The following is a 12,113-nucleotide window of genomic DNA, read 5'->3' on the forward strand; positions in this document are numbered from 1 at the left end:
GCGACCGGCCGCCGCGCTTTGTCCGGGGGACGACAGGCTGCGGCGGGTTCGGGGGGGCAGAGCACACGGCCGTTTCTCAGCGAAAGACGAACCAAAAATAAATAGATAAATAAAAGCCCGTGCCAGGGCAGCCGGACACAGCCGGGCCAGGTCGCTCGGTGCCGCGTAGGACTTGGGCTCAGAGGCCGAGAATCGGAATTCGGCCTGGGAGAGAGCCGTTTCCGAGACCCAGCCCTCGTCTCGAAACGCAGGGCGACTCCCTGGACCGAGCGCAACGCCCGGCGTGCGCCCCGGACGCGCGGCTGCCCGGCCGACACGCGCCTGGCGGGGAAGGAGCGCGCCCGCCCGCGCACGGGGGACGCCGCCTTCGGATGGCGTCCTGAAACTTTGCGATTACGGCTTTTCGAGCTGTTAGGTGTAAAAGTTGTGTCCGAAGGAGCGGAGGAGACTGAAGCGGGGCGGGGGAGGGACGTCTGAGAACAAGGGGCGGAAATGGGTCACTGAGCTGCCCCTGAACCTGAGTCTCCCCTTGGCCCGCGAGGCCCTGGGCACTTGTTTTGGGGAGCATCTGCTCACGCTAGAGCATCCTTAACCCCTTAGGACTGAACAACTCCGGGCGAGAGGGTGTGGTGACAGTTCCTGATGATGTCCAGGCTTGGAACTGCTGGGGAACTTGGGTGGCACGTTATTCCTCAATCATCTTTGAATTCCTCGAAGACGTCGCATAAGTTTAGTCCCGCCGATTATTTTTATTTAGATTCCTATAGCGTTTCTGTGTCTTTTACTGATGTGGACAAACACTCGATGCTCCTGCATGCCCATCGACTTCCTGTTATCCCGGCTAATAGGTGTAGGCCGGTGGGTCCCAGTGAGCCTAGGAAAGGGCTAGGGACAGAGGGTAACTGTGATTCAGGGTGGACGAAGAGCCGAGGGCGCCCCTGGGAAGGCCGGCGGCAGCTGGGGTGCAGCCCGTACACCTGGAACCGGTGCCACCCGCCATACCCGCGTCCCTTCCCCGCTCATCGCGCTGAGTCTGCGTGGCTGGGAGCTGTCTGGAGGAAGGCGGGCCCCGGGCGGGGACGGGAAAGGGAACGAGGCCTCTTGGGGAGTCTTCCCAGCCAGGGAGACGGTGCTGCACCCCGCGCAGTGGGTTTACGAGGCGGGGCCTGGGGGGGACTGACGCAATTCATGGCGGCGGGGTGTTACCCTTTCCAGAACAGCCTCCAGGTTTGGGAAGAGGCTCCTGGAAGACGGCGTGAAGCTGCGGTCGGAAGAAGCCAGGTCAAGCATGAGTGCGTGAGCTTCGAGACCAGGCCCGCAGCGCTCCGAGGCCCGGCGCTGCCGGACGAGCTCGTCTCTCTGGGGAAGTCGCTTTACGGCTTTAAGGCTAAGCTTCCTTGGCTAAGGAGCAGGGCTGGTAACCGGCTCCCCCGAGGGGCTCGGGGCTGAGTGAGGGTGAGCACGCGCAGGGCTCCGCATCCTTCTCCGAGTGCGGTGAGCAGTCGACAAACGTAGGTGGGAGGCGTTACTAGCCAGGAGGTGAGGCTCAAGCAAGACCTCAGGCCAGCAGGTGGAATGATTGTTTCATGGACCTGACGCAGGTGACAGACTGTCTGTGGTAAAGGCTCCAGCAGCTCCAGTGAGAGAAACAGACCCTATCTCCCCGCCGTTTAATTCATTTCTCTCTAAAGCGGCATATCTTTTTATTTAAACTAATTCCCCCCTTCTCCCGGGTAAGAGTGGGAAAGGAAGCTCTGCCTGTTCCGACGTGATCTCTGCATTTATGCGGGTGTAGACTGAAGAGCATCCTCCTTAGGAAGAAAAGTATCAGACGGGGCGGGGCCTGGGGCAGGAGGGCGGCGATCGCTGTGCGTGGGAGAGATTTCTGGGGGACACAAGAGGGCAAATGTAGGCACAGCGTTCACGGAGGAGTCTGGAATTTGACCCAGTTTTCGGAAGTCTGATGAATTGCTACGATGGTTCGTGGGCCCGACATGTAGGAGCTGCCATTTTATTAACTCTGCAAAGGCGTTTTAGGGCCGTTTCATCAACCGACGCGGAGAGCGCGTGGTCACTGCGGTGAATGGCGGGGGAACACCCAGGCAGTGGGCGAGGGGACCGAAACCCAAGTCGCTTGTTTCTTTTTCAGAATCCTCGAGTCTATCTGAAGTCCGCCTCGTGAGCTGACCCAGTCCTGCGGTCCTAAATCTATCCGTAGAAAAGGGCGTTATCTTAATATTTATTTATTTCAGTCGTCGTGGAAGCCGTTGGCGGCTTTGTGAGAGAATGCAGCCTGGCCGCGTGGAGACACTAAAAACCCCTCTCGAACCCCTGCTACCCCCTTGAGATTCTTTAGCCTCGGTGGGAAGGGACATTATAATTGGTATTAGCCTAATTGTACTGATCTATATGGTAAATGGGGTTGGGGGGGGAGAAAAATGAAACTTTCCAGGGTGATCATACTCGAATAATCTTTAAAAGAACATCTGTATTTTGAGAACAAAATTATAATATGCCATTTAAAACCACCAGTTTTAAAAGTTAAAAATATATCTCTTTCTAATTGAAATATTAATAGAGTGCCGCTTGTCGGTGTTCTTTCCAGCCTCCGAATTAATATCAGAGCTTTAAAACAACCACCGCCACGCTCTTAGAGGGTGATGACTGCACGGTTTATAATTATGAAAATTATGATCATTGCCGACGTTCATACCGAGTGTGTTGCTTCTCTGAACGTTTTGACAATCAAGTGGACTTACTACGTATACACATAGTTCCTGTTTTTCCAGTTTTGTAAAAGCATATGATGTCATTCTAACCCCAAAAAGTATTTGTCGAGGTTTCTGTAATTAAAATGATTCTAACACTTAAGTCTAAGAATTTGACATGGCAGTAGCGTGGACATCCACCTGGGTTTGCCTGGGACCCCGAGTTTCGGTCCTAAAAATCTCACATCTCAAGAAGCCCCTCAGCCCGGGGTGAACCAAGAGGGCGCATTGCTCTAAATGGAAGTCACACGAACAGGCTATGGTACTGCTGCGATTTTGGTTGAGTCGCAGCCTCGTCGTTCACCAGGTAAGTCCTTACGATGGGCTGGGCCTAGAGTCCTGTTCCGACCTGTAGAACTTGACCGCTGCAGCTTGACGGGCATGCGAGTCAGCCTCCTTTTCCTACAGTTAAGGCAACTGAGCCCCAGAGAGGGACTCTGCCAGTCTGTTGATTACACAGCAGTCCCCCCCTTAACCTCAGGGGACCCATTCCCAGGCCCCCAGTGGATGCCTGAGCCTTGGACAGTATCGAACCCTGTACGTACTCCGTCTTTTCCTATGCATACTACCTACCTACGATCAAGTGTAACTTACAAGTCAGGTAAGAGAGTAACAATAACTAACAACAAAATAGAACAATCATAACAATAGACTGTAATCTAAGTTATGTGCCTGTGTCTCTCAAAATATCTTACTGTCCCACACTTGTCCTTCTCTTAAAGGGAGCGTTTTCAGCTTCTCTTTGGCACGTCCGGATCACCTGCATCACTGCCCTTGCCCTTTGGGGCCCTTATGACGTGAAATGAGGGTGACTCGAACACAGCGCTGCGATCCCGCGGCCGCTGGCGTCTGGGGGGCGGAGGGCGTACAGGGTGGAGGAATAGGTCGCACCCCGGGCGGGGGAGGGTGGGCCGCGAGGGGTTCATCACAGTCCTCAGGGCAGCGGGCACTTGAGACTTATGCCGTGTTTATTTCTGGCGTTTCCCATTTAATATCTTTGGGCCATGGTTGACCGTGGGCGACTTAAACTGTGGAAATTGAAATCGTGGATAAGAAGGTGGCTACTGTATACTACTCGCAGGCAGAGACCGGGTGGCCAGTAAATATTTTTTGAATGAATACACTGAATCAATTAATAAATGAGCATCTTTATGTAATTGAACACATTATGTCATGAGCATTTTCTTCATAGCAGTAAAAAGTCTTCAAAAGTATAATGCTTAATGGCTGTACAATTCCATCAATCTTCTGTTGGTCTTTATGAATCATTTTCTATAACATATTATAATAAACATACTTATTAGAAATGCCCATTTTGGATATGAAACTATAGATACATAAACTGCAATTTGGCTTATCAATTTAACATGTTCAATTTATTTTCTATTTTCATTACTATTTACCTTTAGCTAGCCAGACCCTACTAAAAAATAAAAAGTTATTTAGGGTTTTTGCTTTTCTACTGTACAGATTTTAGTTAATAAGAGAACTTTACAATCCAGTTTCTTTGGTTTTCAATGATTTGCTTCCATCCTGATTTCTCTTCTGATTGTATCCTAACAGCTAACACAGGAACCACACTTAGCCACGTCCTCTAGGCAGAGGCAGAGTGCATGACCGTCACCAGCCAGGGCTCTTGGTTCACACCACCAAGGCTTACATTCCAGCTGGACACAGCTGTGTGACTTGGAACGAGTCACTTCAGCTCTCTGTGTTCCTGGGAGTATCTATGTCGTGGGGTTTGTGAGGATTAAACAGATGTGTATGTGCCCAGCGTATAGCGAGCATTCACTAAATAGTAGCGTGCTCGTTTATATCGTGCCAGCTGCCGGAACAAACACGCCACAGAACCCTGGGGGCTCGAGGAAGGCAAGTGCACGTCACTCGCGTCAACTGCACAGCGTGCTCCGGGCTGCGGGGCCTCCACGTGGCCATTCAGTGCCCAGGCTGCTCCCGTCGTTGGCTGTTCCTCCTCCGTTTCTGCAGATTCCTTTCCGTTCAGACAGAGGATGAGGAAAGAGAGAAGAAAGGGCCGCATTTCATCGGGCTGAGAAATGGCTGACATCCATCGGCAAGTCAGAGGCGCAGCGACGGCTCGGCCAGGGAAGAAGGCGAGTGTAGACCAGATGTCCCGAAAGGTGGAGGAGCACGTGTTTCAGCCTCTAGTGATCTGCCCCCGAAATACAGCCACATACATCGGAAACGCAGCGATCTCTCCTGCGCGACTTCCGTCTAGTCCTCGCCACGAGTCTGGTAAGGGGGGCGGAGAAGGTGGCTGGATCCGGCATCATCACAGCCAACAGGATACCTATCAAACAGCCCGCAGACGGGGCTTTCCGAGTCTCGCTTCCTCTTAAAATTGCCCTTGGGTGGCGGCTGACCTCATACCGTCGCCATGCCGCCTCCCCAAGTCCCCGGGGACCTGTCGGCTGCCCCATCAGCAGCGTTTTATATGCCATTTCCTTTCAGTCACCATAAAGCTTTAAGGAAACGCAGACTCGTTCCTCATCAGAAAACGTGTGGAGACCGCTGCGCGGGAAGTCAGTGCCCCTGTCGTCAGACGCTTAGCATCCCCGTTTACCTGCTCTCCCAGGGGCCCGCCTGGCTGTCAAGGGAACGGTGGCAGGTAGAGTCAGCACCACTGGTTCACGCAGGCTCCGCGGACACGCCAGCGCCCCGCATTCCATGCGGCACCTCCCGCCGGAGGCTTCGCCTCCACTTTGCCTGCCTTTCGTTCCACCGATGAAATAGAGATGCTCACGCTTTGTGTCTCGCAGCGCGCTGACGGCCTCTCTGAGTCCAGCAGGGCCCCTGTCCGTTTTCATGGATAACTGAGTTCTCATTTACCAGATTAATCATCCTCGGGATCCTTATTCTCTTACGTTCGATTCACGTTATTCCCTTGAGTCTCTATTCCTGCCCCAAACTCGCACTGCACACGAGCTGTCTTTAGGAAGAGGGACTTAGTTTTTGAGTTTTCTGACTTTAGGAGAAGGAAGAGCCGCCGAGAAGTACGTGGCCTATAAATGGTGACTTACACGAAGGCCGAAAGGAAACTAGAGACAATCTGGCTGAACCCTTCCATTTTACAAATGAGCAAACCTGCACCTCAAGAAGGCTAATACCACCCTGTGCTTCAGAGAACCGGGGACATCTGGGTGCATTTGAACCCAGAGTCACCCTGCCGGTTACCGGGAGCGGTGAGTGCAACGTCCCGTTCTTTCGATTTGCAGCTCAGGGCTCCCGCTGTCAGGTGAGTGTGACATGCGCTGGGGTCCAGGCCGTCCAGAAGTTTGTGGATACACCCTCACGAGTCTGCTAGGTTGCTGTAAGAAGTTTTTATTTGTTCGAATTCTGTAATAATCTGAAAATTTAATATAAGCATGTTCTGAGTCATTCGATGGCTCTCTGGAACGGGCGTGGAAGGTGGGCAGCTCGTGGCCCGTTTCGTCATCTGAGGCAAAGCAGCGCAAAGCGTTTGGAACTAGTGAGAGGGAAACAGGTGCTTCTGATGGGTAAGCGATGTCTTCTCAGCAGGCAGAGGCCAAGTGATGTCTTAGCCGTATTCTAAGAGAGAAGGTTCCAGAGGAATGTCAGGATTTAAACGTGATGGGAGAATTAAAAAGGAAGAGACAACTGAATCCTCAGTATGGAGTAGTCTGAACCTGGTGGGGGGCGCAGGGGAGAGAGAGAGAGGGAGACTCTCTCAGAGACAGAGGAAGGAGGAGGAGGAGGAGGAGGAGGAAGAGGAGGGGGAGGAGGGGACACGGGACCCTGACGCTGCTGCCATTGTCCTCGACAGCAGAGCTGCACCCCCAGGCTGTGGCCACCTTTCCGTGGAGCTTACTCGTCTCTGTATGGTGCTTGACCGAACCCAGGCCCCGTGCAGGACAGGAAGCCTGGGAGGAAGGGGTTGGACTGGGTGCTGGGTGGGCCGACTCGCCCCTCTGCAGACCGGAGTTAGGAAACTACCGAACTCGAATATTTCTGAGGTTCTCTCTGGTGCTGAAATGCCAAGGTTGAATTAAGGCAGAGGTGTTTAAAGAAGCGTCTTCCTGGAGGGCGTGGCTGATTCCAATACATTCTCTGTAATTATCAGTAGTTAAGTCTATCACCCCCAAAAAGTACAGCTTCGCGAACATTGTCCTTTCGGTTGAATTTCTCCGTTAGGTATATCGGTACAAAACATCCATCCCCACGAAAGAGAATGCCGGGGAGGGGAAGGAAGGGAGGGGAGCATCTGATGAGGATGTCGTGTGGGATTCTTTTCAGAAGGGTATATTTTGAGCCTTTCGAGCGAAGCTTTTCTAAGTTGTACTTGCAGATGCAATGATAGGAAAACTGCTTACAGTGTTTGGCACAGGTTCAGACCTACAGACTCCAACCACAAACCCTCAGAACCAAAGGGAAGAGCCGGCAAACTTAAGTGACCATATATTATACAGAGATCCGTTTACCTGATCCGGAAAATAGCTATTCCAGTTATGAGCGAGACCCCCCGAAGACACAGAACTCAGTGAGGTACCGTTCTATTGGGTATGAAATGCCCATCAACTGCATGATGACTTAGGACGTACCGTGCCTTTGTGCCTCAGAGCCTGGGCTCTGGATTCAGTCTCTTTGGAAGTTTCAGTCATCTCATCCGTGGGCTGGAATAACAGTGGTCACCGAGCCAGGTGGTCACCGAGCCAGGTTGTCGCCAGTATTAAATGGGAGGATGCACGTTAAATTATTAGCACAGGGCCTGGGACGTAAGAAACGCCGTCTAGTACAGTCACGGGGTCACCAACCTTGGCCTTGGTCCTCTGGAAGCCTGGGTGGTGTCGGCCCCCGAGCAGGGATTTGGCGGGTGATGCTGAAGAGAGCGGAAGTGGCCCCACCCATCGACCTTCTAGAGGGGAGAGATGTGATTGTCATAAATGCGTGTCCTCCCCCATCACTGGGTGACAGAGATGATCGCTTCCTTCCTCGGAGCCTTCTTCAGCTCTTAAAGTTTACCTTGCTGTTTATTATGGGCCGACGTGATTCAGTGAACGTGGACGAGCATCCACGATGTGACAAGCACCGTGCTGAGAACTGGACAAACGCGGACGCGGATGTAGCAAGTGCTCGTCGAGTTTCTGTTCTATGCTAGGGACTCGTTTTGGCTCTGAGCTTTAGCGAAGCTGTGGAGGACCAGATGCGGGCTGTGGTGGGGACACAGGGCAATGACATTAGGATCGACTCCGTCCCTGCACGTGTGGGAAAGCCACAGGTTGGGTGACCGCCCGTCCGTCCCAGAGTGCCCAGGACTGCAGGGTTCCCCAGGATGCCGTATTTTGGTGCTAAAACCAGGAGGTTTGGGGACACCCGGGTCACACTCCCAGGTTTTGGGTTCCTTGTTGCTCAGCCCCTCTCCCTGTGAGGAATTTAATTCCTCGTGTTTGAAATCGTGCTGGACATAGCCGTGGCATGGTGCAGAGAGGTGTTGCATGGGAGTGGCATTTAAGGGAGCCGCTGACACCTGCTGCAGCTCTTGGTGTTGGAAGGCCTCGTGACAAACGGCCTCTCAGAACCAGAGCCCCCTCACCAGGGACCCCAACACCCGGGTGTCCGAACCGCTGGGACGAGGCAATGTGTCTACACGTGCCTGGCACGGAGAGGACGCACAGAAGTGTTTACATTTTCTATTTTCGAATAAGAACACATAGCACAGCGGCTTAGAAGCTCCATGTACTTGTGCGTGAACCCTCTGCCATTTGTACTTCAGGGGCTGCCCCGGAAATACTCTCTAGATCTTTCCATTGGGCATATGCCAAGGTAGCAGCAAAATCATAGCACTCTGCAAGGCAAGCGTGATATAGTTTCTGTCTTGGGTGTCTCCTAAAAGCTGCGAGAACAAGCGTGGTCAGCTTTGGGAGCACAAAGTGCTGAGGTTGGTTCGTAATGCCCTGGCCATAAAATATGCAGCGATTTTTTTTTTCTTATCTGCATTTTAAACCACAAGTCTACCACCATGCCTGTCATTTTTAGATGGCTAAAAGGAGCCAGCTCAGATCAAATATTTTCGAAGTCCCCTCCTTACCGAAGTTAGTGCATTTCCATCCCTTTCCCCATGTGCTTCCCTCGCCACGCGCAGATTTAATGGATGGGGAAGGCGGCAGAGACGGGACAGATGGACTTTGCTGAGCAGGCACGTTCCTCCAGTGCCCGTGACACGCCAGGGCTAACGGCGCGGGCCCGGGCGTTAGCAAACAGCGGTCGGCCTGCACGCGCACGCCCACCCGCATCAACCTCCCCGACACAGACTCGTTCATTTCTGACTTTGGGTTCACATAGCAGCTCAGCGTGTCTGCTCATTTAGAAAACCCCGAAGAGCTTTCTTTAAACGTTCCAGCCAGGAGAGCAAACGTCGCCCGTTGGCAGTGGCCGGGCTCGTCCCGTGACCCCTCACCGCTCTCCCGGCCTCCCTCGCCTCTGTCACATCGGGCAGCGTGATTTTATGCCGAGTGTTCGCCGGGCGTGTTGGCATCTGCTGTGTACGCTGGCTGTGCTGGTCTTCGTGTTAGGTCTCTCTCCTAGCGGTCGGATCGGCTGGGCCAGATGCCCTTGTGGCTCAAGGCCCCGCAGGTTCTTGGACATGGGCCTTCCTGGGGCGATGGGGTCGCCCCCTGAAGCAGGCTGGAGACACCCACTAATGCTGCACAGCACGGACCATCCCTGCTGATGCTCGACGTGTAGACCTGAGGTTGTGCCCACTGATTACAGAGGCCAGTCCCAGCATTTTATCTTAGGTAGGAGAAGCGGGTAGCGTTCCATAGAATGTTTATAATTGCTAATGGGCCTCAGGCTGTATTAAAAAGAGAATTGTGTTCGAAACGGGAGAAGTTTTAGCAGACTATAAGCAGCTGTCCTCAGATTAAATTATTCATTTATTCGACTGAAATGTATGGCACTTACTCCGTGAAAAACACTGGAGTGTGAAAGGTCCAAGCATAATGAGGTCGCGCACACTAAGGCAGCTGTAAATCGTACCGAATGGTGTGCCTGTGAGGGGACTGCCACTTTTCTGGTTTGGCTCATGGGGCTGCTGGAATCTTCCCTAGAGCAATCCCCAGCCGAGGTGTCTACAGGAGGCTGGCTGACCGGTGAGGTCAGTGGCCCGGTGGAGACTGGGCCAAACTGGAAAGAAAGTGCCTTTTCAAAGTGGGCAGCTGCTGTTCAGTGTCGTTAGATTGTCGCTTTGTGAAAACGTGTGTCTGGTTTTGCCAAGAGAAACTGGAGATCCAGAATTTTATGTGAAATATTTCATTTACGATATCGTCAAGATGGTGGCTACTTCGAGTGCTGAAAAGCTCTGTGAACCTCGGTCGTGTCCTTGGCCTGCGTACTGCTTGTGGGCTGCGGGTGTGATTTCTGCTTTCATCAGTAGGTTCACCAATCAAGGTGCATTTGCCAATATTTAGAGGGGTTCTTGAACTTGAGATTTCGCATAAATAACCAATCGGTATAGTTTGCTAGGACTCTGATAAGAACGACTCGGTTCGCTTAATGTGCTCAGTGGCTGAAGGTAAATAAGCGACGTGTGTTTTTATATGATTTTGGTGAGGGAGTTCGTTCTTAAAACGGTGGAAAGTTTTAGCATATTTAGCTGCCTGTCACCTGGAAGCATCTCACACTTGTGTTGGGACAGGTAAGGGGGATAAAGCCTCCTGGACTCTACTAACTCGAGGGTGACGGAATCTCTTTCTCTGGGGCTTTTTCTCAGTGTGGGCTTGTGGTGACCGCAGGCCACATTCTCAGCTGTGCCTTTGAGCTTATGCCCAGAGCAGCAAATCCATCACAAGGGCCCTCGCCGTCTCTAGGTCCCGCGGAAAGAGAGGCGCTCAGCTACGGGGGGCGGGGGCTCTGGGTCACGTCTGGAATCGCCTGATGGAACCTCAGTTCTCATGGCTGCTGCCAAACCCCACGTCTTCACCTGCCGCCTGTGCCCTGTCGGGCATGGACGTGCCCCACCGAACGCCGTGCAGGGACCGGCCCCGTCTCTCCTCGCTCCTTCCTGACGGGCCACGTCCGCAAGGCCAGGGCTGACGAGGGTCGCCACTTCACCGTGAGGGTGGCTGAGAGTCGGTGGGTGGTGCGTGCTTTGGCACTTGTATTTTTTTTAAGGAAAATGAATGGAGCGATGGTTGCCGCCTTCAGCGAGGGGCGATCACTCCCCAGTTGTAAGGAAGGGAAGACTCGGCTGGTGAATTCGTTCAGGTGTGTCTTTCCTGGGCTGGGCAAGCAAGAACTTGGGCCGCCTGTGCCCCACGCAGGGACCGAAGCGAGCGTGTTGCCCCGAGCCACCCAGGACCGGCAGCTGCTCAGCCGGGCCGGCCGCGTTCGCAGAGGCACAGCGTGGTTCCCAGGCCTGGGCGCGGGGGCCGAGGGCGTGACAGGCACGTTTTGTACTCGATTAGGTGAGCAGCTGTGAAATCCTCGTTTTTATTTTCTTAATGAAAAAAAAACTGTGATTTTTTACATTTTGTACGTATAATAAGTAGAAGAGTAAGTTATATTTCACAATTATTTGTGGGCAATGTAATGTACTTTTGACAAGGCTATCACATTTTCAACGTTTATAATTTTCTTCCAATGGGGAGTTATGGTTTTGTGCCTTTTTAACCATGTTCACGCGTAGTGTGTTTCCTTGTGTGTGTGTGCGCGCACGCGTGTGTGTGAGCGTGCTTGCTAAGCACGAGGCACTTCACAAAATGCACCCCGCTCTGTCTCACTGGCTCTGAGTAATGCGATCACCTGATGAGAAATATCCACAAAGCCGCTTAGGTCTCTGAAGAGTTACTTTTTTTATTTTTAATTTATTATTGTTATTTACACCTACAGCACTTGGTCTTCCTAGGTGTCTCCCATCCAAGTACTAACCAGGCCCGACCCTGCTTAGCTTCCGAGATCAGATCAGACATCGGGCGTGTTCAGGGTGGCGTGGCCATAGACCATGGACCATGGCTCCACTGGGGCGCAAACCTAGGGCCTTCTGTGTGGAAAGCAGACGTGCTCCCCGCTACACTGTGGAACCACGTCCCGAAAAGTTACTTTTATATTTACTTTTATTCAGCGTGTAGTTAATTTGAGTCCAGATATTTTTAGCAAAAACATTTAAACTGGGGAGTCGATGAACACGTAAGAGGCAGAGGGAGGCACAAACCCGGTTTCATGTTACGTTTAAAACTGAACAGTTGACAGCTGCATCTCCAGCCATGCTAACTGGGGTGACCAAGTAGAAATCGCTCTATTCCACGTGGAGAGGCAGCAGTCGGATGTCCCCCGCCCCCAACCTTTACAAGGGTCTGGAGCGAGGTCTGA

At 52.6% G+C, this 12,113-nt stretch overlaps 1 pseudogene; it reads right to left on the reverse strand.

Annotated features, from left to right (window-relative positions):
• Positions 1–11,624: 11,624 nt before the first annotated feature.
• LOC120582626 (uncharacterized) lies at positions 11,625–11,744 on the reverse strand (annotated as a pseudogene).
• Between the last annotated feature and the right edge of the window lie 369 nt (positions 11,745–12,113).

This window comes from Pteropus medius, unplaced genomic scaffold, assembly GCF_902729225.1.
Source record: "Pteropus medius unplaced genomic scaffold, Ma_sr-lr_union100, whole genome shotgun sequence".
In the NCBI taxonomy this organism is placed as follows: Eukaryota; Metazoa; Chordata; class Mammalia; order Chiroptera; family Pteropodidae; genus Pteropus; species Pteropus medius.